This window comes from Phoca vitulina, unplaced genomic scaffold (assembly GCF_004348235.1).
Source record: "Phoca vitulina isolate PV1807 unplaced genomic scaffold, GSC_HSeal_1.0 scaffold42, whole genome shotgun sequence".
Classification (NCBI taxonomy): domain Eukaryota; kingdom Metazoa; phylum Chordata; class Mammalia; order Carnivora; family Phocidae; genus Phoca; species Phoca vitulina.
Window position 1 is genome coordinate 13,370,308 of NW_022589745.1, and position 25,636 is coordinate 13,395,943.

Here is a 25,636-nt window from a genome sequence, read left to right on the forward strand (position 1 = left end):
ACATTTTAGCTCCTTTCATCAAATGTTATCTGAACTTGAACTTTAGCATCTCAATGTGTTGTTTTATCTGTGATTTCAGATGAAAGAACTAGGTGGCTCCTGGAAAAAAAAACAAACATATTTTTCCCCCTGAGCTTATATAACAAACAAGCAACAAAAAAATTCTGTTTGCACCATTCTATTGTTAATTTTTTCAGAAGCTACGCGGTTGGTCTATTGTGGAACTATTTTGAATTTTGCTTGCTAAACTAACTTGAGTAGGAAACGCAAGACATGGAAAATTTTGAGTGTGAAAATCAGGTAAAGAAAGCCATGCTTTCCTCCAGGGTACACAAAGTTTGCTTTTTTCAAGTGTACATTCCTGTTTACTGTGGAGTCTGTCCTGAGGTGGTACCCAAAGCTCTCTCCTGGGGCTTGGTCTTGAACTTCACTCTCAGGAGGATACCTCGCTCTTCAGAGAATCTCCTTGTCCTCCCTCCCGCTCTATCCCACCTCCTTCTCCCTTGTGTGGAAAACTTGGAAATGGAGGGTGCACTTAGGAAATGAATTGGAAAAAACAGAGGTGTGAGAGTTAATGTTAATAAGTCAAATTGAAAGCTTTCTGGCTTGCGTTGTCTGGGGAATCTCATTATTTTATAATTTTGTTTTCATGTGGATGAAGTATGGAATTAGTCACAGCAGGTAGTTCTGGGGAAAGTGTTAAAAAAACTCCTCCCAGGGTGGCTTCTAGGAGCTGGATGTGGTTGTTTGTGAAGCATAAAAACATTTTTTTCTACCTTCCAAATAATGGATTAGATGCTGTATGAACGATCATCTTTATTTTATTATATCTTTTAAAATGTTAAATGAAACTTTTTTTTCAGCCCATGAAATAGCCACTGTGGCAACTTACTAGAGCAGTGACATTTGGTTCTTTGAGTTCCTTGCGAACATACTGAGGATTTATGATTTGGCATAAGCACTCTGTTACTTCTAGTAGCAATAAGCACTTTTCTACAATCCATTGGAAATGTCATAACGTGTTGGGCGCTCCCACTGGGTAGAGAGAAGCAGTAGCTCAGCGAGAAATCCTCATCCCAGTGTGCTGGAGCCCCCAGGAAGGCACGTATGTGAAGGCAACTCCCAAGTGGCCTTCTTTGCTCCATTCTGAGCAGGAAAATCCTTCTTTTACCTCAAGTAGATCATTCATTCAGTCATACTTCCACCCAAATCTCCCGCTTGTTGGCTGTGTGTCAGACATTATCACTGTGGATCCGCGAGGTTGCTGAGGAACTGGGACCAGGGGTGCCTGGGTGGCTCAGTCGGTTGAGCGTCAGGTCATGATCTCTGGGTCATGAGATGGAGCCCTGCATCGGGCTTATGCTGGGTCTGGAGCCTGCTCAAGATTCTCTCCCTCTTCCTCTGCCCCTCCTCCCTGTCCCCCCACACCCCCCAAAAAAGAAATTGGATGGAAGCACCAAGGAGATGTGCCTATTTTTTTTTTCCTATTTAGCATCAGACGTGTGTGTGTGTGTGTGTGTGTGTGTGTGCATGTTCTCACATGTGGTACACCAAAGCAAGTGTCCTGAAAGAGGTGATCTTTGAGCTGATTTCTTGAAGACAAAAGTGGAATTAACTGGAAAAGAAGGGAACAGAAGGGACAGCTTCAAGGAGTTTTGGGAAGGAGAGTACACTCTGAGATTGGGGATGGAGAGTAATTTGATGGGGTTTAGGCAGAGGGGTTTGGAGTAGATTGGTGGGTGCCGAGACCAGAGAGGCCAGCAGGATGTTCTTGCTGCCTCCTCTGTGGGCTGAACCATATTGAACCTCATGCGTAAGTGCTGGATCATAACAATGCCTACCTCTCTGGGTTGATCTGTGAATTAGAGAAGTTCATCCAGTCATTCATTATTTTTTGCTGGGCGTTAACAATACAAAGATTAAGAAAAAGTAGGTCCTGCCTTTGTGGGGTTCACAGTGCGGTGGTGGAGGCTTCCAGGAAATTGTTCTTCTGCAGTTCAGCAAGTTAGAAACTCGATGGAGGCAGGCAATGGTAGGTGGGGGCCTGGATTTGGGGCAGGGAGATGTCTGGGGTCAGGGCTTAGTTCTGGAGAATATGATGGAAAATATGAGTCTTGAAGGGCATTCTGAGCAGACAAATGAGTGAGAAGTCAAGGATACTTTGGGAGGATTCCTTATACTTCTAGAGTTTGAGTTGGTTGTGGAATGTGGGGATAATGGATGAGGAATCATGATAATGACAGCTAACATTTAATTGAGCATTTACTATGTACTAAGCAAAAAGGGCTTTATTTTTTATTTTATTTTTTTTAAAGATTTTTTTAAATTTATTTTTTGACAGAGAGAGACACAGCGAGAGAGGGAACACAAGCAGGGGGAGTGGGAGAGGGAGAAAAAGGCTTCCTGCTGAGCAGGGAGCCCGATGTGGGGCTCCATCCCAGGACCCTGGGATCATGACCTGAGCCGAAGGCAGATGCTTAACGACTGAGCCACCCAGGGCTTTATTTTTATTATCTCATTTTTAGTCCTCATGACTGCTCTATGTGGCATGTGATATTTAGTATCCATGTTTTACAAATGAAAAAACAAAAACAAAAACAAAAACAAGGCTCAGAGAACTTAAGTAATTGCCAAGGTCACACAACTAGTGGGTAGTGAAGATGGGATTCAGACTCAAGCACTCTGGGTCCAGAGTTTATCATGAAGGGCAAGGGAGCTATCAGAGGACCTGCAGCCTGCACATTTTAAGATAGCTTGAACTTGGCATGGAGAATGAATCTGAAGGTAGGGGATGGAGATAGGTCTAAGGCAGGGGAGACAATTAGAAGTATACTGTAATAAACCATGGAAAAATACCAAGTGTCTGAATTAAAGCAGAGGCAGGAGGGATGAGGAAAGGAAAGGAATTTGAGAAATGTTTGGGAATAGAGGATGAAGGGAAAGTGTAGACACATTTATTTTAAGGTCCCAGTGGGACATTCAAGTGGACTTGTCCAGGAGGCAGTTATCAGAGCCTGAAAGGGAAGGGGGAGATCAGGGCTGGAGATACACATCCGGGCTCTGTAGTGCAACGAAATTCCCAGGGAGAGAAACAGAGGGACAGGAGAAACCCGGGGGGTTGCAGTGACACCCATTTGAGGCTGCAGATTGTCTCCAGTGTACAGATTTGTTTGATTTGGCTCACAATAGCAAAGCATTAAAACCAATAATTGCCAACTTTTAGAAAATTGGGAAAGTTCACATAAAAATAAGATTTGTGGGTGTTCTCGACAAGCTGGGCGATCCGACCACCTGATGTGCACAGATAAGGGACAGCAGTCCCCTTTTGGCAGGGCTGATGCTCTCCAGCTTGTCACAGCGGCCAGATGTCCTCTTTTTTCATTTCAGGCACCTGCGTGGCCCCCTAAGGTATTTTATTTTGTGACCCCCCCCCCAGGTTTAAGGTTTGGGAAGATGAAACAGAGTTTCACAGGAAACCAAGAGTGAATAGTCAGACACGTGGCATCAGTGACCCCCAGGGGCTGGGAGGTGGGCAGTGACAAATGCCTTGGACAAGTAAGTCACACGCAGATGAGAAGTGTGCTTTGGGTTTGGTCATCTGGAGGTGCCCTTAGCAAAAACGCTTAATGGAGTGTTAGGGCAAGAATTGCACAAGAGGAAGGAAGGGTGAGTGTAAAAAATGATTTCAAGAAGCTGTGTTGCCAAGAGCAATTGGGGTTGGGAGAGTTTGTTTTGTTACTTTTTAATATGTGAGTGACGTGATCATATCTATATAAGGATGTATGTGATATAAAATAGTACTTTCTTTGTCCTCGACTCACATTCTGTAACTACAAGGAATCCAGTCTTAGCTTTGCTGTTCTTATTAAAACAGAGTGCTCCGGGGGCTGGAATGGAATGAGGTTCCCTGGGGTGCAGGCAGCCCCGCCACATTCGGACCTTCCCAGCGTTAGGTGCGTTTTTGCTGGTTTGAGGAACAGTGCCTTCAGATGGGCGACGGTGCATTTCAACAGCAGCAGGTCAAGCTGAGCAGGGTCCGTGCGGTGACTTACTGCCTGCATTTACTCCTGTGATTGTACACTGCCCGTTTCCTTCTACCGCTTGCCAGGTGGGATCTGTGTGATGATCTGATCAGCGAGCGTCACTTCTATTTCAAGCTGGGCGAGTGGGCCTTTTACTGGTTGGATGCCACGTACCAGTTTTCCCATTTACTTTTTTGTGTTTGTTTTATGACATAATTTGATCTAATAACTTATTGTGTATGCGGGTGAGAATTTGTCTATTTTTCTTTGTGGGTTTTTTTTTTTTAAGATTTTATTTATTTATTTGACAGAGAGAGACAGCAAGAGAGGGAACACAAGCAGGGGGAGTGGGAGAGGGAGAAGCAGGCTTCCCGCGGAGCCGGGGGCCCGATGCGGGGCTCGATCCCAGGACCCTGGGACCATGACCTGAGCCGAGGGCAGACACTTAACGACTGAGCCACCCAGGCGCCCCTTGTTTATCTTGTCTTTGATGAGAACTCTTTTTATTAAGGAAAAAAATGCATCTCCCTCTGCAGTGGCTGATAAATAAGTTACCTTTCTTCTGTGGTGACCACAATTTCACAGGCACATTTACTGTGATTTTTCTTTTCTCCCAGGAATACAATGAGCAGGGGAGGCTTTAAAATTCAACATGGAATGGAAGCAGCCACAGCCAAGCTGTGTGACAAATGTTACCCTGCTAATTAATTCAGCAAATAACTTTTAAGAACCTACTGTGTGTCAGACTAGATTGTAGCCACTTGGGATATGGTGGAGCTCATGTCTGAGTGGGGAAATAAATAATAAATATGATAAAAAAAATAAAATACATGTCTCTAAGTATATTTTAGGGAGTGATAAATGCTAAGGAGAAAAAATAAAGCAAGGAGTGGGGGATGGGAGTTTCACTGCGGGGTATTTTAGATAGGGTAACCATGAATGGCTTCATTTGGAAGCTATCATTTGAGTCCAGGCCTGAAGAGAATGGGGAAGCAAGCCATGCAGTCCCCTATGGATAGGGCATTCCAGGCACGGGGATCAGCCAGTACAAAGGCCCTGAGGCAGGAATGATGAAGGAATAGCAGGGACACCAGTATGCTAGTTGGGAATGAAAGAGAGAGAGGAGAAGGAGATTAAATCAGGTAAGTAAAGTGAGAGGAAGGGAGTTTTGCTTCGAGGAAGATGGAAGCCCCTGAAGAGTTGAACACAGGGGTGACATGGTGTGACTTATATTTTAACAGGATCTCTAGCTAATGGATTCTTAACCCTTTTGTGCCATGGACCCCTTTGGAAGTCTGGGGGAGCCTATGGACCCCTTTTCAGAACAGTGTTGTTAACTACAAAATATAAGAGCCACAGTATATAAAGGAATCCAACTGTATGGAAATATACAGTTATCAAAATACTTAAACCAACTTACGATTTAGTGATATATGTGCTTCTTCATCAACTCCTTAAGGACGATCTAGCAATAGGTCTGTAACTACTGTGATTTCAAAGAAACAATGAACTTACGTGATTATTTTCTGAGACCTGGAACGAGTGTGCTATGATATAAAATTACCTGGAATTTCTTATGGGGTGAAGTCACGGGTACTGCTCTTTACTGCTCTGGGCCACTGCCTGCATTTTTTTTTTTTTTTAAATTTTTTTATTGTTATGTTAATCCCCATACATTACATCATTAGTTTTAGATATAGTGTTCCATGATTCATTGTTTGTGCATAACACCCAGTGCTCCATGCAGAACGTGCCCTCCTCAATACCCATCACCAGGCTAACCCATCCTCCCAACCCCTTCCCCTCTAGAACCCTCAGTTTGTTTTTCAGAGTCCATGGTCTCTCATGGTTCTTCTCCCCCTCCGATTTCCCCCCCTTCATTCTTCCCCTCCTGCTACATTCTTCTTCTTCTTTTTTTCTTTCTTAACATATATTGCATTATTTGTTTCAGAGGTACAGATCTGAGATTCAACAGTCTTGCACAATTCACAGCGCTTACCAGAACACATACCCTCCCCAGTGTCCATCACCCAGTCACCCCATCCCTCCCACCCCACCCCCCACTCCAGCAACCCTCAGTTTGTTTCCTGAGATTAAGAATTCCTCATATCAGTGACACTGCCTGCATTTTTATTAGGAGGAATTACTAAATTTTGGTTAGAGATTAGTGAAAATCAAGACTTTGATTTTCTAAATCAATTGATTTAGATCATCTAAATTCAAGGACCTCCTGAATTCTGCCTGCTGAGCTCTGCTTTCCTGCGCTATGAGGGGGAGGTGCAAGAGAGAAGGGGGGTAATTCATGAGATGTTGCCCACATTTCTGTCCTTGCCACTCTCTGCACTTTGTAGACAGTGCTGGAATTCACCGTTTGGCATCTTAGGTCACTGCAGTGCCTGGTGGATTGCTGTACCTAAAGCCAGCCTCTAATTTCCAGATGTTCTGGAAACAGCGATAACTCTGAGCGGTTTTTTATGACTCTCTGACTGGTTCCTTGTGGCTAAATAGTTCAGGAGACTTGAGTTATGGTCCTTGTTTCAGCAGATTCTCTGCATGGCCACCTGCAATCCGTTCTCCTTTCCTAAGGCTATCGCTCACTCACCTTTGTTATTCCTGGCTCACAGAGGTGTGGCTAGTACAGGTAGAGTTCTTTATGTTCTACATGAATATCTCTGGGTCACAGGGCTCCATTAGCCAGACTCAACTCTTTTCTGCTCTCTGTACATACCACAAGCTTTCTAGTCCCCACAGCTTTGTTGTATTCGTTCCTCTCCGGGGAGGACGACCTTCTTACTCTTACCTGTCTTCTTTACTTGTTCATGTCTGACCCAACCCTCAAGCCTCAGCTCAAATGCCACCTATTCCTGTAGTTTTCCCTCCTTCCTGATCCCAGAGGGACCCCTTACCTCCTGTGAATTTCCACGGCATCTCGGTACCTCTCCTCAGGGTACCTGACATCTTCTGCCTTGTACTGCAACTGTTCATTTACCTGTGTACCCTCCTCTAACCCCTTCTAAGCAACTGTAAGCTCTGAGGGCAGGAGCCACGTTGTCTTCTGTTCTCTGTAGTTCCCGGGACAGTGCCTGCACAGACGTGAATGAGCGGCAGAAGCGTATGATTCTACAGATGACAAAGGAGCCCGTCGGTGGAGGGTCCTGTCTCACCCAAATCCATATGTTCACTTAAGTGTCTATCCTGCTCCCCCTTCCCCTCCCCAAGTACTGACCAAGGCTGCTTTTTGATCTTTTATTTTTTCCAAAAAGAAATGACTATTTATTTATTTATTTATTTGACACAGAGAGAGAGAGAGATAGAGAGCACAAGCAGGGGGAGCATCAGGCAGCGGGAGAGGGAGAAGCAGGCTCCCTGCTGAGCAGGGAGCCCAACATGGGGCTTAATTCCAGGACCAAGGGGGATCATGACCTGAGCCGAAGGCAGACACTTAACCGACTGAGGCACCCAGGGGCCCCGAGACGACTATTTACATAAGTGTTTCATAATACTTGCAAAGAAAGTCACACAATGTTGAGGGGTACCGAGTAGAAAGCAAAAATCACCCCGAATTCTAGCATCCAGAGAGAATGCATTTAACATTGTTGTGTATATTCTTAGAGATTATTCTTTATCCCTTTGTAAAGTTAGACCTCTTTTATAAAGATCAGATCATGCCATATGTTGTACTATAATTATTTTCTCTTTTTACTTAGCATATTGTGATGATCTTTTCATGAATCTATAGGTAGTAGAGCATTGTGCTTAAGAGAATGGCTTTAGAGCATTATTGTTTAAATTCAAACCATGAGGCTATCACTGTTGACCCTGGAGAGTTAGTTAATTTCTCTGTTTACCAGTTTCTCCATCTGTAAAATGAATCCTGTAAAAATACTACTTGTTCAAGTGTTGTGAGGGTTAAGTGGGTTCGGACATGCAAACACCCAGAGGTACTGAAACACCTGATTCAGTATACGGGAGCTCTTCCTATGATTCAGTGTTTTTAATGGCCACAGAATATCCCATTACATGGCTACCTCCTGATCTAACTGACTGTTTTCCTATTGATGGACATTTAGGTTGCCTTTGACTTTTTATTCTTATGAATAACTACCGATGCCATGAACATCCTTGGATACCCATCCTTGCACACTTGTCTAATTTATTCCCTCAGGACACAGTCTCTCTGATGTGAAACCGCAACTTTGTAATGCACTTTGTTACAGTGGCCTCCAAAAGGTTTCCTTTTGCCTGTTTCCATCACTATTACCATGGCATGATAGGTTTTTTTTTTCCTCTACTCTCTAAAATTGCTTGCTCTCAGTTGTTCTTTTAATCACTGTGCTAGTTCAGACACTTGATGCATCAGCCATGAAAAACACTGGGATAGATGAGACTGAACCCAGGGTCTATGGCCCCTGGGTGGGCTGATTTGCCTGCCTGTGTCCTGGCTGTAGTCTGAGCCCCTGATTCCAGCCAGTTCTGCTATAGGGGGTTCCTGCAAGGGGGAGGGAGCCAGGGCACTTCCTTTCTGGGGCTGGTGGGATAGTGGCAGCCATATGGACCACTCAGGATGGTCCCAGAGCCCTGTCATCATGTGGGGATGACCATGCTGGGGTCAGTGGCTGCGATGTTTCGCTCCCTCTTATGAGGTGCCCACCCTTCCACAGGGCTTTTCCTCGCTTTCCTTTCTGAAGATTGCCTTTGGAGGTGACTCAGTGACTCAGCAGTAGCCTGCTGTCTCCCTCTGTTCCCCAGGGAGGGTTGTCTAGGAACACAGAACCCGAGGAGAGGAAAGTGGTGTTTAGTTACCCGTGCTTCAAGCCTTAGGGATTTCTGGAGATGGTATTACATTTACTCATTCTGGATAGCCAAGAGAAGTATAATTTATATTAACTTTTGAAATATAATTTAGAAGCTTTGCTTTGGAAGGCACTTACTTGTTTCCTCCCCAAAGACCAGAACTTCCATACATTTATTTTTAATCCCTGAATGTATTAGACCCTGAGAAGTTTTCATTTTCTTCTGGGGACAGAGCAAAATTTTTTTAAAAAGTCATTGTTAATTCAAGGATTTCTCATATTAACGTATGTCTTAAAATTTGATAATTTGGAAAAATGAAGTAATTCAGGGATATTCTTAGTAGTCTACTGTCGGAATCAACTGGGAGGTGGTGTATTCTTCTGATTGCTTTGGGTTATAGGATTTAAATATAAGTACAAATTTTCTGGCACCCTATATCTAATTATGGCAGTCTGATTGTGAGATTTTAATTTTATTTAAGCAAAACCTCAGACTACAACTCTCATTAGTTAATCAAAATAGAAGTAGGGTCGAATTTCACCTTTTGTTATTATTCCTATTATTTCATTACTCTTAGATTTTATTGAAAATTAGTCTGTGATTGATAAATAGGGGTAAGACTACAAAACTGACACGTATTTGCATTTTTCTTGGGACATCAATGAATTTCCACAAGATTGGAGCTTGGTCAGGGGTGGGTGTGGTCAGCAAGAGGACCCCTACCTACAGATAGCTGTAGTAAGACATCTTTCAAACTGTATGTGTGCATTGCCCTGTGTGTCATCCTGGCACCAAAAATGTTAGCAAATATCAGATAGATTCTCAGAGAAAATCACTAACCTTTACTCTAGACTCCAATTACCTGAAGCATGCTTCGAGTCTCAACAAAAGGTTAACCTGCCTTTTATCTTTCCTCACTTGCAAAGTTTTGCTTGTCTGACACCAGAAATGCCATGACTGAATTCTAGAACGGGTTTCCAGGGGAACATCCCCGGCCCCTCTCAGCAGATGAGGTATGATTGCAATCTGCCATTCTGAGCCTTCCGAACTTCCAGATTCCAAATCTGAGTATCTGATTATCTGAGATCTTTTTACTCTACTTTAGAGCAGTTGTTCACAACTGGGGATGGTTTTGCTCTCTGGGCGACATTTGGCAACTTTGGTTGTCATGACCTTAGGGGACAGGGAGGAGAGGTGCTTGTGGGTTGAGGCCAGGGATGCTGCTAACCGTCCTGCAGTACATCGCACAGCCCCCCGCAAGAGGATTACCTGGCCTCAAAATGCCAATAGTGCTGAGGCTGAGAAACTCTTCTGTAGAGGTTGGCAAGGTCAGGGTGTCTCCAGGGAAGCTGGCTGGCTGTCAGGATGGTGCTTAAAGGTGCTATTTACCTGGTGACCTTATCCCAGGTCAGGGTCAGGCTCTCTGGCAGCCTGGCAACTTCAGAAACTCACTTTCAGGTGTCCTAGAGTTGATCAGACTCTAGCAGATTGACTCTCATAGAAACTTACAGAAAATGGAGTTAATAAACCTCTTCCTCCCTTGTTATGTGCCACTGATAAATATATCTCGTGGACAGAGTGGACATGCTCGCGTGCTCTCTGTTGCTTCAGGCAGTCTAGAATCAGAACAAGGAGAGGTTTTTGGGTATCTAATGATACCTGAAACTCTAGGTGTAGACACTTAAAACTCCACTCGAGATGTCCCCATCGGGGCTGGACGATGTGGCCTCTTCAGGGTGAGACCTCCTTTGGAAAGTGGTGGGATGGGTCTTGGGCAACCAACTTTGATCTTTTACACTTTCCGCCTCCGCTTCCCTTGACCAACTGCCTTTCATTATCCATATTGATTCTTTTAATTAATTTACTCTTTAGTCTTGTTTCCTTGGGGGAGAGGAATTGGTTCAATAAAAATGTGTCAAGCACCATTGTATAACAGGGATAATGAATATGAAGACTGATATTATAACACTGTCCCTAGCTGGAGGCTTCTCAGTCCAGTGGGTAGACGGAGGTGACAAATTTCAGAAGAATATGAGCAGGGCAGTAACAGGTACACTCAGGATTCTGTGCAAGTACATAAGACCCAGATCTATGCAGCAGTGGCCCTCCAAGTGTCTGCTTTGATCTCTCAGACACTGATTTTATAGTTTAATTTCTGGAGAGCAACCTTAGTCCTGTGAATCTGAGTCCTGGGAGATGGACATCAGGAGTTATTATTACCCCTGTGTACTATCTGCTTGTCCATTTGATTTTCCTCGTTCTGTTCCAAGATTGGATGTCAGCTCTCTGGATGATGAAAGAGTCCAATAGGCCACTTAATCTTCACCCTCTCCCTCTCAGTAATGGAGCCAGTCATTCTGTACATTTTTGAATGCTGTCGTCAACCCACCAGGAAATATAGCCAAGCTGGAGTGTTCATTGCAAGGATGCTGCAGAGGGCCTCCCTTTTTATTGTGCAGAGACTTCTACAGAGGCTAGCAATACTTGAGTGAACCTGATGTGTTTTGCCATGATCCTGCTGAATCATTCAGCAAAGTCAGAAACCTGCTTAGGTGCTAAATTGCAAACGATACCATCTTCTTTTGAACAGTTACATGCTGATAGGGGTGGTGGGAACATAGAGAATGGAACCATGTGGTGGGATTGTTAAGCAGGAAGGGGAGACTGTGTTGGATGCACACATTTTTCTTTCCCAAAGTCTGCTGGTTTGGGGCATGTTCTGCTCACTTCTCCCAGTCCTTAACTTTCCCCGACAACTAATTTTTTTTCAGTAATTCATATAATCATATCAAATATAATTCATATAGTCACATCAGGCAGACTTACCTCAGTTTGAATCCTGGCTCTGGCATTCACTGGGTTTGGAACTTTGGACAAATTGCTTCCCTGAGCCTTGATGTCCTATCAAATGGGAATCACAGTTAACATTTTTTTGAGGATAGAGGTGATGTGTGTGAAACTCCTGGAAGGTTCGGGCATGTTGTAGGGACTCAGAAAATGCTGGTTATTATTTTACATGGAAAGGTCACCCTTAGAATGTGAATGCTCTAGGAGGGGTGTGAATTGACATAAATTCACACTGAGAGCTATTGACTTATTGACTGGTATTGTATCTTTTCCAAAAATCTAGTTTTTTGGACAGGAGTCTTGGTGATGGAAAATGAGGCAGAACACTGGCATTCTGAGTTTGGAGGGAGACAGAGAAAAAAAGGCAGCCTGGGAGGTTATTAATTCATCAGACATTGATGGAGGGCCCACAGTTTCTGTAAAAAAGACACACTTAGCTCCCCTCTCAGTCTGTCCCTGGGCCAGTCCTTCTGTGATGAGCCAGTGCCCAGCAATGCTTGGGGGTTCTTAGAAGTGCCAAATAGCCTAAGTACTTTGTTAATTTTTTTCTTCAATAATTAATATAGTCATATCAAAGCTGTTTGCAGTTAATTATCTCCCAGCCAGATTAATCTTACTTTCCCTTAACATGTGCTACATTGGGAAAGGAAGACTATATGTGTGTGCTGTACCCTTGAAAAAAAGCACGGCGCATTTCTGCATTTCGGTGGCACACAAGTATTTAAGACTGACCCAATGATGAGTTGCTGGGAGGTTGTGGAGGAGGAGGAGAAGGAGGAGGACTTTAGCTCCTGAATTGATTTTATTTATCCCTGTTGAGATTGCTCTACCTTTTCTGCTAAGAGTCCTGTCTCAGAAATTCACTTCGAGTAGAGCTGCATTTTTTTTTTTCTCCTGGATCTTTCCTTGTTATCTTTATTAGAGGTGAAAATGCACTGAAGGATTTCTTTGGCCATTATTGGGACCGGTGTGTTCCTGCTTTTCTCCGTCTCCATTGCCCCCTTGGTGTTGGTAGGATACCATTCCTTGTTTATTACATTTGGTCCTGGGCCTGGGAGCTCCTGGGGTGGGGAGGAGGGGGCAGGCACTGTGTCTTGTTTGCAATCCCAATGCCTAGGATAATTCCAGGCAGATCCTAAGCTATAATGATTGTTTGTTTAATGACTGATGTAGCCGAAGGCACTTCTTTCATTTTCAGTCTGAAGCACGGAATCAATCTTTTCTTCTTCCTCTTCACCCACCCCTGGCCCCCTTTAGGACCTAGCATTGATTGGAAAACATGAAAATCAGTGGATGGATGCTTAGATACTAATATAAATCTATGGGGAGGCATCAACATGAGGCAAGGCTTACCTTGTTGGGAACTGGAGATTTTTTTGCTTTCTTTAATTTATTCAGAGAGAGACATGTAAATTTGTCCTTTTGTTTTGGTACAAGCTTAACGCCCCCATACACAGTACACACACATCCGTAGACAGCACACGTTTAACCCGAGGACTCTGATCTCGCACGCATAGTCATTTCTGATCTGTGAAATACAACAATGGACAAATAAAGCAAAATCGAATTTGGCCAGCCTTTGAAACCTATTGATTTCAAATTAGAGCAGCAGTGTTAATTCTATTAGAGCAGTCACACTCAGAACTTGGTCTCTGAAATGGATGAAAATGTATTCATTTAGAAGCTTTTAAGTATATCCTTGATAAATTAGCCAGGAAAATAATGCTCCTAGAAGAAACTGTGTGGGAGGTGAATGACTACAGTCCTAATGCTAGTGCCTCATTTTAGCTTCGGATGTTTTGTTGGCCTTGGGGTCAGTGGAGATGTCCCAAGTGTCCACTATAGTCAAAACCTGAGGGTCCTTAAGGCTGAGAGTGATTGCGAGTCAGGTCCTGGGGCCGTGATGTCTCCCTATCCCTGTGTCCAGTGAGAGTGATGGTTCCATGGCCAGAGGGAGGGTGTGTGTGGAGAAGAACACCCCCTCCCTGACATGAGATGGGGCTCTAAGAGATGGGTCTAATCAGTAAAGTGCCCAGATCACTGAGTCTGAGTTAGAACGTCTTGAGTGTGTTTCTTCCTTGGAGCTAAAACTTGACCTCTGGCTTTTTCTGCAGGTGAGAGTGATTTCCCAGTGGTTGCTTTGGCCCATTCAACCAGGAAACAGGATTCTTCTCTTCTTTCTGGCCACTAAATGCCCATGTGTACCACACACACCCGTGAGGGAAGAAGGGCGGAGCTTCGTGGATGGTGATGGACATTCCACTGGACAGGATGAGGGCAGAGAGTGTGCCATCGACACCACAAGGGTAAGAGATGCCACTGATCTTTCCCCTGGCCCCATTATTAACCAGAGGGAGGGGAGAACGAGCCTTACAGCGTAGTGACAGAAATGAAGGTCGCACACCAGGGAGACTATTCTGATTAAAATTCACTGGCAGTTGGGGCAGTAAAAGAGGAAGGTGAGAAAGCCAGCCTGGAAGGATTAGGTTGGATTCTTTTGGGGGATGCGCCAAGCCAGCTTTGGAAGAATCAAGTAGCCCACACTGCCCACTCCCCCTTCTGATATTTATGGCCCAAACTGGAGGAAGTAACAACTACTGTTACTGTGATAAGATTCTGTGTTGAGTCCGTTTAAGTCAGTCTGGCTTAAAATGGGCTGTGGAGCCGGGTTGGTGAAGTCTGGCTCAGGTCACGGATTGAGGGCTTCTCGGAAGTACCTGGCCTGGAGACATATTTTGTTTGAGCCATGTAATGTTGAAAACATGTTTGATCAATTCCAATTAAACTTGAGATACCCCACATAAAAATCAGGATTTCCAGGTCTCCTGGAGCACCATAAGATACATGCGTCCTGGCTCTCTGTTCCCACAAAGGACTCCGGTGCTGAGCGGCCTGTGCCTCCGGATGGTTCACCATAGTCCCAACCAACCCACTTCATCTGTTTAACTTACTTGTTTGCCACCTGGAGGCATTTCATTTCACCTTGTCTGGTCAAGATCATTCCACTAGCTCTTGGACAAAAAGAGTGATAGCCTTTTAATTCTTCCGGATCAAAGTGAGTATCTTTCACTAGATTAGGGGCAGAAATTAGCATACGGGGCTGAGACTGTAGAGGTGGTAATACACGATTCCTTCCATGCTTTGGGTGTAGGGACAGCACCTGTGGGGGCCGGGTGAGGAGAACTGGGAAAACATTATAATATCTTGTGGTGGGTGCTAACATAATCGTGCACCCACATACGGGGCTGTTGGGAGAGGGTGAGAGGGGTTAGGACGCGGGTGGGGGGAGCTGTTAATTTGGCCCAGGTGCGTTCAGATTCTCCCAAAACGCCCCTGGACACCAATACGAGCATGTGCTTGTTCCTCCACATGAGGTTCCTCCATGTAAGGTGACTCCTGATGGGGTACCTCCTGCAGAGTTAAGGCTCCCCTCTTGTGGCCCATCCACTTCTTTTCCTGTTTCAGGTCCATCCGTGATTCTTTGTTTTTTACCAATAAGACAGATTTCTGGCCTCAGTAAAGCACTCAGCCTTCTGAGCGGCCTCTGCTTGGAGATGAGCTGTATGAATGAGAGGCTTCCTGGAGTTTCATGTATTCTATAGGCTGGCGCTGGGCATGACCTTCTAGATGTCTCATAAGCAGCCCTTCATTTCCTAGAATTGCACTATTTTAGCTGCTCCAACAACATCTCCGTTTCTAAACCACACGGGGTGGGCTATGCAGTGACGCTGGAATTTCACCGTGCTCTCTGCTCTTCTCTGCCCAGTACTGATGACCAATTTTCTGTTCCTTACGTGTTACCCACCCCGGTGCACGGGGAGCTTGCTGTAAGAGAAGGTCAGGGAAGGTGCCTGGTGGGAACACCTCCATCCATAGGTGTGGATTGACTTTAGATTTCTAATTCTGTTTACATCTGCTTGTTTTTATTTGGAATATCCTCACATGCCATGGGTGGAAATAGAATTTAGCATGACCCTCCCCCTTTTAAAAACATGAGTGATTTCTCTTTTAAATTTAATGGGATGAAATGCAGCTCTCAGAATATCCCAAAAAGGTGGCAGTATTAATTCTGAAAAATGCCCTATTTTTTTTTTCTAATTTGATGGAAGGATTAATGTAGATTTTGGGCAAGTGGGAGGGCAGAAGGAATCTAGGCTCTTGTCTACATTTATGGAATCGATTGAAAAAAGTGATTCTGCCCAATCAAAATACTGACTTGTATTTGTTATGCTCTTGTTACTTTTCTGAGCAAAGCAAGAGCATCAGCAAAGTCACTCATGCGCATGTGTGCATGTATATTTGTCAGCCTTGAAAAGACAGTTCTGAGAGTATTTTTTAAGTGAGTTTGAGAGCGGAAAGCAAAAAGAGAGGGAAGAGGACTAAGAAGAGGTGAGTAAGAGGTTAATGGCTTCGAAAAGCCTTTTACAGGGTGGTATTCGGAGAGAAGTAGATCAATGCAGTTTTTCTTTTAAGCTGCCGGTGAGTATCTTGGATTTTTGACATCTTTTTCTTTCTTTTCAATACTGTAAACACCAAGAGGCCCAAGGTGGCCAAATACAGTATATAATGTTCTCACATTTGGGTTGATAGTGGGCTGGGGGAGCGGCACAGTGAGCTGATGCTTTTCTTGAGGAAAAGAATGAATATAGTATTTGGGTTTTCAACTTTGTGGCCAAATGCCTTTTGTACTTGTGGATGTGCCTGATTTGAGACCCCCATGTATCTTCGGCATACTTATACCAAATCCCCTACTAAAGAGTATAGTGCTCTTTAATGAGGATGATGAAAAACTAGGTAAATTCAAAGATCAGCCAGTCCCTCCTCCTTCCCACTTAAAAAAATAAATTAAGTACTCATATTCGAGGCATAGTGGAAAGAGTCTGCCGCATAAAATCTGGATAATGTTGGGCAAACTCTGTGCCTCAGGTGTCCCTATTTGCAAGGTGGGGTATAAGATCTATCACTTAGGATGGTTAGGGAATTAAAGGAAATTATTCATTCATTCAGTGATGCTTCCTCATTGCGTCCTAGTGCCCGGGTACTGCACAGGCTGCTGGGAATTCAAGGGTGAACAAGAGTGTCTATTAAAGCACTTAACTATGGTGCATGGCCCAAAAAGGTGCTTAGTAAATTTTTCTTGAAACATTTTTGATGGAGAATTTTAACATGGACAAAAATAGGGAGAATAATACATTAAACCCATCACCCAGCTGCAACAATGATCAATTCATGGCCATATCTTGTATGAGCAAGATACACCTCTCCCACCTCCCCCAACCCTCCACTTCCCAGCTCTGTTACCCGTCCCCCCAGGGATTATTTTGAAATGAATCCCAAACGTGGTATAATTTTATATTTTAGTATACATCTTCAAAAGATAAGGGTTCTTTTAAAAAGTGTAATTCCAATAGAATCAGCACATTGAAGCCTTAACAATAATTCTTTTATATTATCAAGTATCTCGTTGATAACTCAAACATCCCTGTTTTTCAGGTATATATTTTTTTAAGCATTTGGCTAGTTAAAATCAGGATTCATACAAAGCCCACACATTGGATCTATTTGATACATCGCTTATCTGGTCTGTGCTGTCTGTCCAGTACAGTTTCCCACAGATTTTGCTGTGTCATGTTACTTTGTCATGTTACTTTGAAATCTCGATCTGATTTCAAATGGCAGATCTAGACTCTCAATAAAATCCAGGACTGATTGTTGGTTGTTGTTGAAATACTGCAGAACTGTGTATATACTTCCATCAAGAGGCACCCTGTGTCTTGTTTCTTTCTGTTACTTCAGGCTCGGGTATTGTTATTCTGATGTAGCTGCATAAAGTGCCCCATCAGCTTTTTATTTGGGTTTTAGCAGCCTAGATCCATTATTCCATGATGACTTGCAAAATTGGGAGATTTTAATTCTATCATTCCTTCTTCGGTAGCTGGGATCCTTTTTTAAGTAACAGTTTTATTGAGATATACTTCACTTATGGTAAAATTTACCTTTCTAAAATGCATAATTTGGTGGTTCTTAGTATATTCTAAGGTTATATAGCTATCTAATTCCAGAACATTCTTATGACCCCCGAAAGAAATACATACCTACTGTCAGTCACTCCCTATTCTCTCTTCCTCCCAGCCCCTAGCAACCACCAATCTACTTTCTGTCTCTATGGGTTTGCCTATTCTGGATGTTTCATATAAACGGAATCATACAATATGTGGCCTTTTTTGGTCTAGCTTCTTTCATTAGAATAATGTTTTCCAAGTTCATCCATGTTGTAGTATCAGTACTTCATTCCTTTCTGTGGCCAGATAAGATTCCATCAAATGGATACACCATTTTGTTTATCCATTCCTCAATTAATGGACATGGATATTTGGGTTGTTTTCCCTCTTTGACTATTATGAATAATGCTGCTATGAACATTAATGTGTATGTTTTGTTTGAACATATGTTTTCAGTTCTCTTGGAAATATACTTCTAAGTGGAATTGTTGGATCATATACTTCTAAGTGGAATTGTTGGATCATATGTTTAACTTTTCCAGAAATGGGCTAAATTGTTTTCCAGCATGGTTGCACCATTTTACATTACCCCTGGTAATGCATGAGGTTTCCAATTTCTGCGTATCCTCACAAACACTTGCATTATAGTAAAATGCTTATATTATTATTACTTTTTGATTTTAGCCATCCTACTAGTGTGGTTTATCTCGTGTTTTTTTTTTTTTTTTTTTAAGATTTTATTTATTTATCTGAGAGAGAGAATGGGAGACAGAGAGCATGAGAGGGACGAGGATCAGAGGGAGAGGCAGACTCCCCGCTGAGCAGGGAGTATCTCGCGTTTTTGATTGTCATTTTCCCTAATGACAAATGATGTTCCATCTCTTCATGGACTTTTTGGCCATTTGTATGTCATTAGAGAGATGTCTGTTGAAACCCTTTGCCCATTTTTAAGTAAGTTATTTGTCTTTTTATTGTTGAGCTGTAAGAGTTCTTTTTTCTGGATACTAGATCATTATCAGATAAATGATTTGCAAATGTTTTCTCCCATCATGTGGGTTTCTCCCATCATGTCCCACATGATGGGACAACAAGGATACTTGTCCTTTGACCTGATAATGTTCTTTGAAGCAAAAATTTTTAATTTTGATGAAGTCAGTTTATCTATTTTTCCTTTTATTGTATTGTGATTTTGGTGCATATCTAAGAAGTCATTTTAATCCAAGGTCACAAAAATTTATGCCTGTGTTTTCTTATGCATGTTTTATAGTTTTGGCACCTCTATTTAGGTCTCTGATTCACTGATAAATTAATTTTTGTATATGATATGAGATGGGCATCCAATTTTATTCTTTTGCATGTGGCTATCCAAGTTTCCCAATACCCTTTATCGGAAAGATTGTTCTTTCCCTATTGAATTGTCTTGACGTCCTTGTTGAAAATCAGTTGACCATAGATATGGACTTATTTCTGTATTCTTAATTCTGTTCCCTTGACCTGTCTATCCTACACCAACCCTATCCTGTCTTGATTACTGTAGCTTTGTAGCAAGTTTTGAAATCATGAAGTATGAGTCTTCTGACTTTGTTCTTTTTCAAGATTGTTTGGCTATTCTGGGTCTCTTGCACTTCCGTATGAATTTTAGAATCAGCTTGTCAATTTCTGAAAAGAAAAAGGCAGCTAATATTTGGATAGGAATTATGTTGAATCTATAGATTAATTTGGGGAGTCCTGCTATTTGGGGTTGTGTTTACATTTACTTATGTCTTCTTTAATTTCTTTCAACAGTATTTTGTAGTTTTGGCACAAATTTGTACCACTTTTGTTAAATTTATTTTTAAATATTAATTTTTGTTGCTATTGTAAATGGAATTGTTTTTTAAATTTCATATTTCTGTTTTCTCATGGCTAATGTATAGAAATATAATTGATTTTTGTATATTGATTTCATATTCTGCAACAATGCTGAATTTATTTATTAGTTCTAATAATTTTTGTGTGTGTATGCATTCCATAGGATTTTCTATATATGTGATCATGCCATCTGCAAATAGAGATACTATTTTTGGGCTCAGTTGCTGGGTACATCTGTATTTATAATTTTTATGTTTACTTGACTGATGGACTGTTTTATTTTTATATGGTATGGTATCAGTATGCCACTCCTGCTCTCTGATTACAATTTTCATGCTTTTACTTTCAAACTGTTTGTGTTTTTAAATCTAAATATATATTTTCTAGTGTACCATTTTAGTTGTTTCTGTTACTATTATTTTTGAGTTATTGGAATATTTTTATAAAGAAAAATTTTGCTCTTTAACTACTATATAGTTCTCCTAAGGTATAATTCATGCAGGAAAACATAGGATAAATGTTTGATTTTCTTTTTTTTCCTCCTCACATTCCAGAATAATGAACTGATACTCTAATACCCTCCCAAGGTGACCAATGTATTTCTTTCTTCCTTTCTTAAAAAATATTATTATGAACTCAGGGATTTTAATATGTTCAACAGAGGTCAATCTATCGGGAGATTTTTTTTTTTTTTTTGATGCACAGATTTACTATCTTTGACCAGTGGGAGTCTCCTTAAGTTGGCCCTGAGTCCTTTTGACTCTACCCCTGTCCTTGTTGATAGCTTCCTTGCTTTCTAATATAACAAGATAGTCCAGGCTTATCTTGGGTATTTCTTATTTTTAAATTTAAATTTAATTAGCCAACATATAGTACATCATTAGTTTCAGATGTAGAGTTCAGTAATTCATCAGTTGCATATGCTGAATGCTCATTACATCATGTGCCCTCCTTAATGCCCATCACCCAGTTACCCCATCCACCCATCCACTTCCCCTCCAGCAATCCTCAGGTTGTTTCCTATAGTTAAGAGTCTCTCATGGTTTGTCTCCCTCTCTGATTTCTTCCTATTCAGTTTTCCCTCCCTTCCCCTATGATCCTTTGCACCATTTCTTATATTCCACATATGAGCAAAACCACATGATAATTGTCTTTCTCTGATTGACTTATTTTGCTCAGCATAATACCCTCCAGTTCCATCCATGTTGTAAGATTTCATCCATTTTGATGGCTGAGTAATATTCCTTTGTAGTTATATATACCACATCTTCTTTATCCATTCATCTGTCGATGGACATCTGGGCTCTTTCCATAGTTTGGCTATTGTGGACATTGCTGCTATAAACATTGGGGTGCAGATGGCCCTTTGGATCACTACGTTTGTATCTTTGGGGTAAATACCTAGTAGTGCAGTTGCTGGGTCCAAGGGTAGCTCTGTTTTTAACTTCTGAGGAACCTCCCTACTGTTTTCCAGAGTGGCTGTACCAGCTTGCATTTATCTTGGGTATTTCTTACCCCAGGCCCAGGATTGGCTATTTCTCCAAGGAGCCCTTGTTTTTTTAGTGAGAAATTATATTTTGATGCCTTAATCTGCACAAACTTGAGATGTTCATTGCTCTTGACTTGGTGTCTTCAGTTGGGTTCCCAGGGAAATAGACTGAGACAGAGTTTTATGTGCAGGAAGTTTGTTGGGAGGTGCCCTTGGGACCAATACCAGTGGGAAGTGAAGGAAGTAGGATTGGGCAAGGAGAAGAGTTGAACTGTGATGAGGCTGGAACAGAAATCTTAGCTGATCCTATGGGAACTCTGGAGCCTACCTTGAGAAAAAGGTGCTGGGTCTTTATAGCCCCCTCAGACATAAGTCATTGGATGTGAACTGGCCTGGGGAAGGAGTGTGACCTTAGGCAAGACAGCTGTCTTTGAATGAGGGTGATTCCCAAAGAGGGACTTAACTGAGAGCCCTTAGCTATTAACACTTCCAGCAGGTGTGAGAATGAGTGGCTCAGTTTGAAAGGGGAGATATAAGTGACACTTCTTAACATCCATTAGAGTTGGTCATTTTGTTGTAGGCTTTTTCAGTGGAAATAAAATTTTCTTTTAGGAAAAGTTAAATTATCAGTTCATAATGCTATTTCCAATTCAAATTTAGGATCATTGGGCTTCTATTTAATTTCTTTGATTTTTACATTTGTATTTTATTTTGCACTCAAAATCTTGGGGGTTCTTCATGACATTAATATAATCATTTATTTGCTTTACCCTATGTGTGTGTGCATAAACGTTTCAGAGTAATTATACCAATATGAATACTAAAAATATTTTTAAGATGTTTAGAGTTTATTTGTCCTAGGGTGTATACCACTTTGGATGTACAAATTATTAAAATTAAATTAAATTTAAAAAATCTGGAAATAATTTATCTCTCTGAGGTTAATGGCCAATTTGATACACAGTAAAGTTAAATTTTTAGGGATTGTCCTTTTCTTTTTATTTAATTTTGTTTCATAATTGTGTAATTCTCTAAGTGTGTGTGTGTGTACATATGTATAGGTATATGCATGTATGCATATGTATATATATACACACATATTTTCCCTCTACTTAAGTAACATATCCTAGAAATCACTCCATTGCATATATAGAGAGATAGACCGTAGTTTATTTGGCCAGTCTTTTATTGATGGCTATTTGGATTGTTTCCAGTTATGCAGGTGTTATCAATTTTTTGTCTCTCTTTGGGAGAGATTTCTAGAAGAGAGATTGCTGGGGCAAAGGGTAAATGCCTCTACAGTTTTGCCACATCTTGTCAAATTCTCCTCTAAAAGGGTTCTTCTTCATTTTGCATCCCTCCCGCCCCTGCTTCCCCACAGACTCATTAATAGAGTATGCAGTCCAATTTTTGGATTACAGATCACATGAATATGCATAAAGAAAATGCTTTAAAGTATTTAAAGTTTATTTATGTATTTATAAATACACATATAAATGTGTACATGTTTACACATATAAATAAATGCATATATTTACATATATAAATGAATCACAAATGTGTAATTCATATAAATCATAAATATACATCGATATGTATAAATATACCTTTGATCTCATAAATGTTTTCTGGATAGGAGTAAATGAATAAGAATCTTGGAAATAATGATGCTCAGTATCTGCCTGTCTTTATGTCACTTTGGATGTGTGAGGCAGCATGCTGTAGAAAGCTCTGGAATCGGTAGAGCTTGCACCTCCGTTCTAACCCTTAATAGCTGCGCGATGCCCACTCATCTCCTCTGATCCTGCCTGCTCATTGGCAAAATCCCAGGGTGATAGTGAGGGACAAATGACAGAAGCAATGTTTGTAATTGGCAAGGGACTGTCTGCATGCCAGGGAACCTTCCTACAGAAGATAAAGGTGGGAGCTCCTTCTTCCCTGCCCCCTGTTGGCTGTTGGGGGATGGACACAGGCAAGGAAACCAAACCTCCTTCTCTGGCCAACAAGCCTTGGAAAATCTCAGCTTGTGCTCTGAGCTCAAGCATTTGATCTGATCCAGAGATGCTTTCCTTTTTCTCTCTGCTGAAGTCCCCACAACAAGGAGCCCTTTATTTTATGATGTGTATTGTTTTTATGATGAGACTTTGTGGCACGAATGGGCTTCATAATGGGCTTCACTGGTACGGAGTGATTACAAAGCAAGGAGGACTGAGTGGGAAGACTGACCTTAAGGGTGATAACAGTGTTCTTTAGAAAAGTGACTGCAGAATGATCGGGAAATGGATTACACGCCCACTGATGATGAGACCGGCTTCTGCAGGTGTGTCATGAAGGCAGACATTGGTGTTCTATCACGTGGCTTTCCAGAATAGCCAAGGAGATGAAAAATAAGGCACCAGAAGAAAATGTCCATTAATTTCTTAATGCCAGATTAGCTAAAACTAGCTCCTTGGAATGTTTTACTATTATACTTGCCATGAGCACAAGCCTGCTTTCAGAGATCTGAAGTTCCATAAATATTTGGACCAAGCCATGAGCTCTGATTTAGGCCCGACAAAGAAGATATCTAGCTAAAAATAGAAAGCAGAGGCAGAAAAAAAAAAAAAAAAAAAAAAAACCCAAGTATTTTGAAGAGGTCAGCAAATCTATTAACTGGTATGTCAAGCTATGCTACGGTCTCTGGTTTCATGGGAACACGCTCATGGGAACACGTTCAGTTAGTGTCTCGAGAGCAAATGCCCATGCCTGCTTTATGACTGGAGGCTTCCTCCTGGGGTGGGTGGCAGGGGGCTGGACTTGGAGGCTGTGTCCTCTGGTGCCTTCCTCAGGGGAGGAATCTCTTGTCTCACGGACAGCCTTGGCTTTTCATAAGCATAAGGAGCAAAAAAATCCCTTCCTGACCTTTTTGCTTCCTCTAATTGTGTCCCCATTATCAGCCACTTACGCAGAGTAGAAAACACATCCTCTTTTCACTTTTCCACTTCCCTGTCCTTTTTTTTTCCAATCACCAAGTACTGCTGATTCAGCATTATAAACTTTTCTTGATTTCTGTCCCTTCCTTTTTACACACACCACTGCTGTATGAGTTGGGGGCCTCTCCGTTCCTCTCACCTGTTCTTTTGCAGCCCTGTCTCCTTGACCCTGGCCTTTGCCCCCCAGCAAACTCCCACCCTGCTGTCAGTGGGGTCTTTCTAGGTCACAGTCACAAAGACAACTGTGTCCAATCACTGATTAAGACCATTTAGTGGTCTTGCCTACAGGTAAAGTCCAGACTCTGTAGGCTGCTATACAAGATTCTTCCCAATCTGGCTTCTGCCCACCCTCTGATGCCCACCGTTGGGAATGCCCTTTCCCCTTGTTTGGTCAACTCTGCTTAAACCTTTAACATATGAGTCAGATAGAACCAATGACAGGGGTCATTGCTCTTTTCAGTAATGCCAAAGATGCTTGACTCATTTCTGCTATAGCACTTCCCACATTGGATTCTTGGGTTATAATAAGGGAGAAAGTTGGGGAGAGGGTGTATGTAGTGGAAGTATCATGGCTAATCCAACCCAGGTTTAAATCTTGGCTCTACCATTTACCTATCCTGTGATCTTTGATTCAACCTCTCTGGGTATCCATTTTTCTGTACACCTTCTGTAAAGTGGAAGGAATTGGAAGGAATAAATGATGTCATGTCTACAAAGCATCTAATAGTATCCTGTGGGAACTTAGTATTTGACAATCTCCTACCTTTCTTTTATCTACACCATTTACTCTGAGGGAGCACCATTGTATTGGGTGATGGTCAAAATCTATTACTTTCTCTTTGAGAAATAGATCCGGTGCATCCTAGTTAGTGTCACATCCAGAAACAGGAAGCATGTGCTGGACCAATATAGACTTGGTATCTGTGGAGCAACTGGGAGTGTGTGGGGGACAGTCTGTGAGGAGAAGGAGCAGGTGGAAGAGAAGCACGTTTGTGTCAGGAAACTGATGGTGCAATTAACTTACAGAGGTTTTCCCAAGTCACTTTCTTCCCTGCGGATGTACCTGAAACAGCATCCCATTAAGTGTAACTATATCTTTAAGATGTAGGGTACTTAAGGACAGGGGGATAATTATATCCTCTTCATTGTCCACATCCAAACTAGGGATAGGGCTTTCTCTTAAAAGAGTGAAACATGGAAGCACAAGGGGAAAGCTACATCTTTTGTAAGAGCTGAGCCGAGCCCCTGGTCATGTGTGGGTGGGGGGTGAGGGTCAGAGCAGAAGGGAGGGCTGTTTGTGAGGGTGCATGACTGGGCCCTGGGTACAGGGAGAGGTGAGCTACAAGCCAGGCAGCAACCAGCCTATCACGTCTGAACCGAGCATTCCCATATGCGGGAGCCCTGTGGTTGAGACTGGACTGGAGAGGCTTCTATTGCGTAAGTGATCCATGCATTGTTTCTTTGGGGAGGGGGGGTGGGAGGTAACTTTTGTATGCTTAGAAAATAAAGAAATAGGAATTAAAGTTTATGAAAAGGATATGGCAGTCTTCTTTTTCCTAAAAAATGGATCTATCAACCCCAGCTTTTGCCAAACAACCTGTTTTGTGTTGATTTTCTTCCAGTTCAAATGCGGAATGCTGTATATTCCTTTTTATTCCA

General features: G+C 42.1%; 1 protein-coding gene across 6 annotated transcripts in view; it reads left to right on the plus strand.

Annotated features, from left to right (window-relative positions):
• The window catches only part of KCNS3 (potassium voltage-gated channel modifier subfamily S member 3), a 41,361-nt gene that overhangs the window by 12,873 nt on the left and 2,852 nt on the right, over positions 1 to 25,636 (plus strand). For 5 of the 6 annotated variants that reach the window (XM_032430072.1, XM_032430073.1, XM_032430074.1 and 2 more), the window contains exon 2: positions 13,778 to 13,969. The gene's annotated coding sequence lies outside the window, so the exon portion shown is untranslated. Of the gene's footprint in view, positions 1 to 12,502; positions 12,675 to 13,777; positions 13,970 to 25,636 lie in introns of those variants that run through there. The other variant, XM_032430075.1, reaches the window with a different exon arrangement.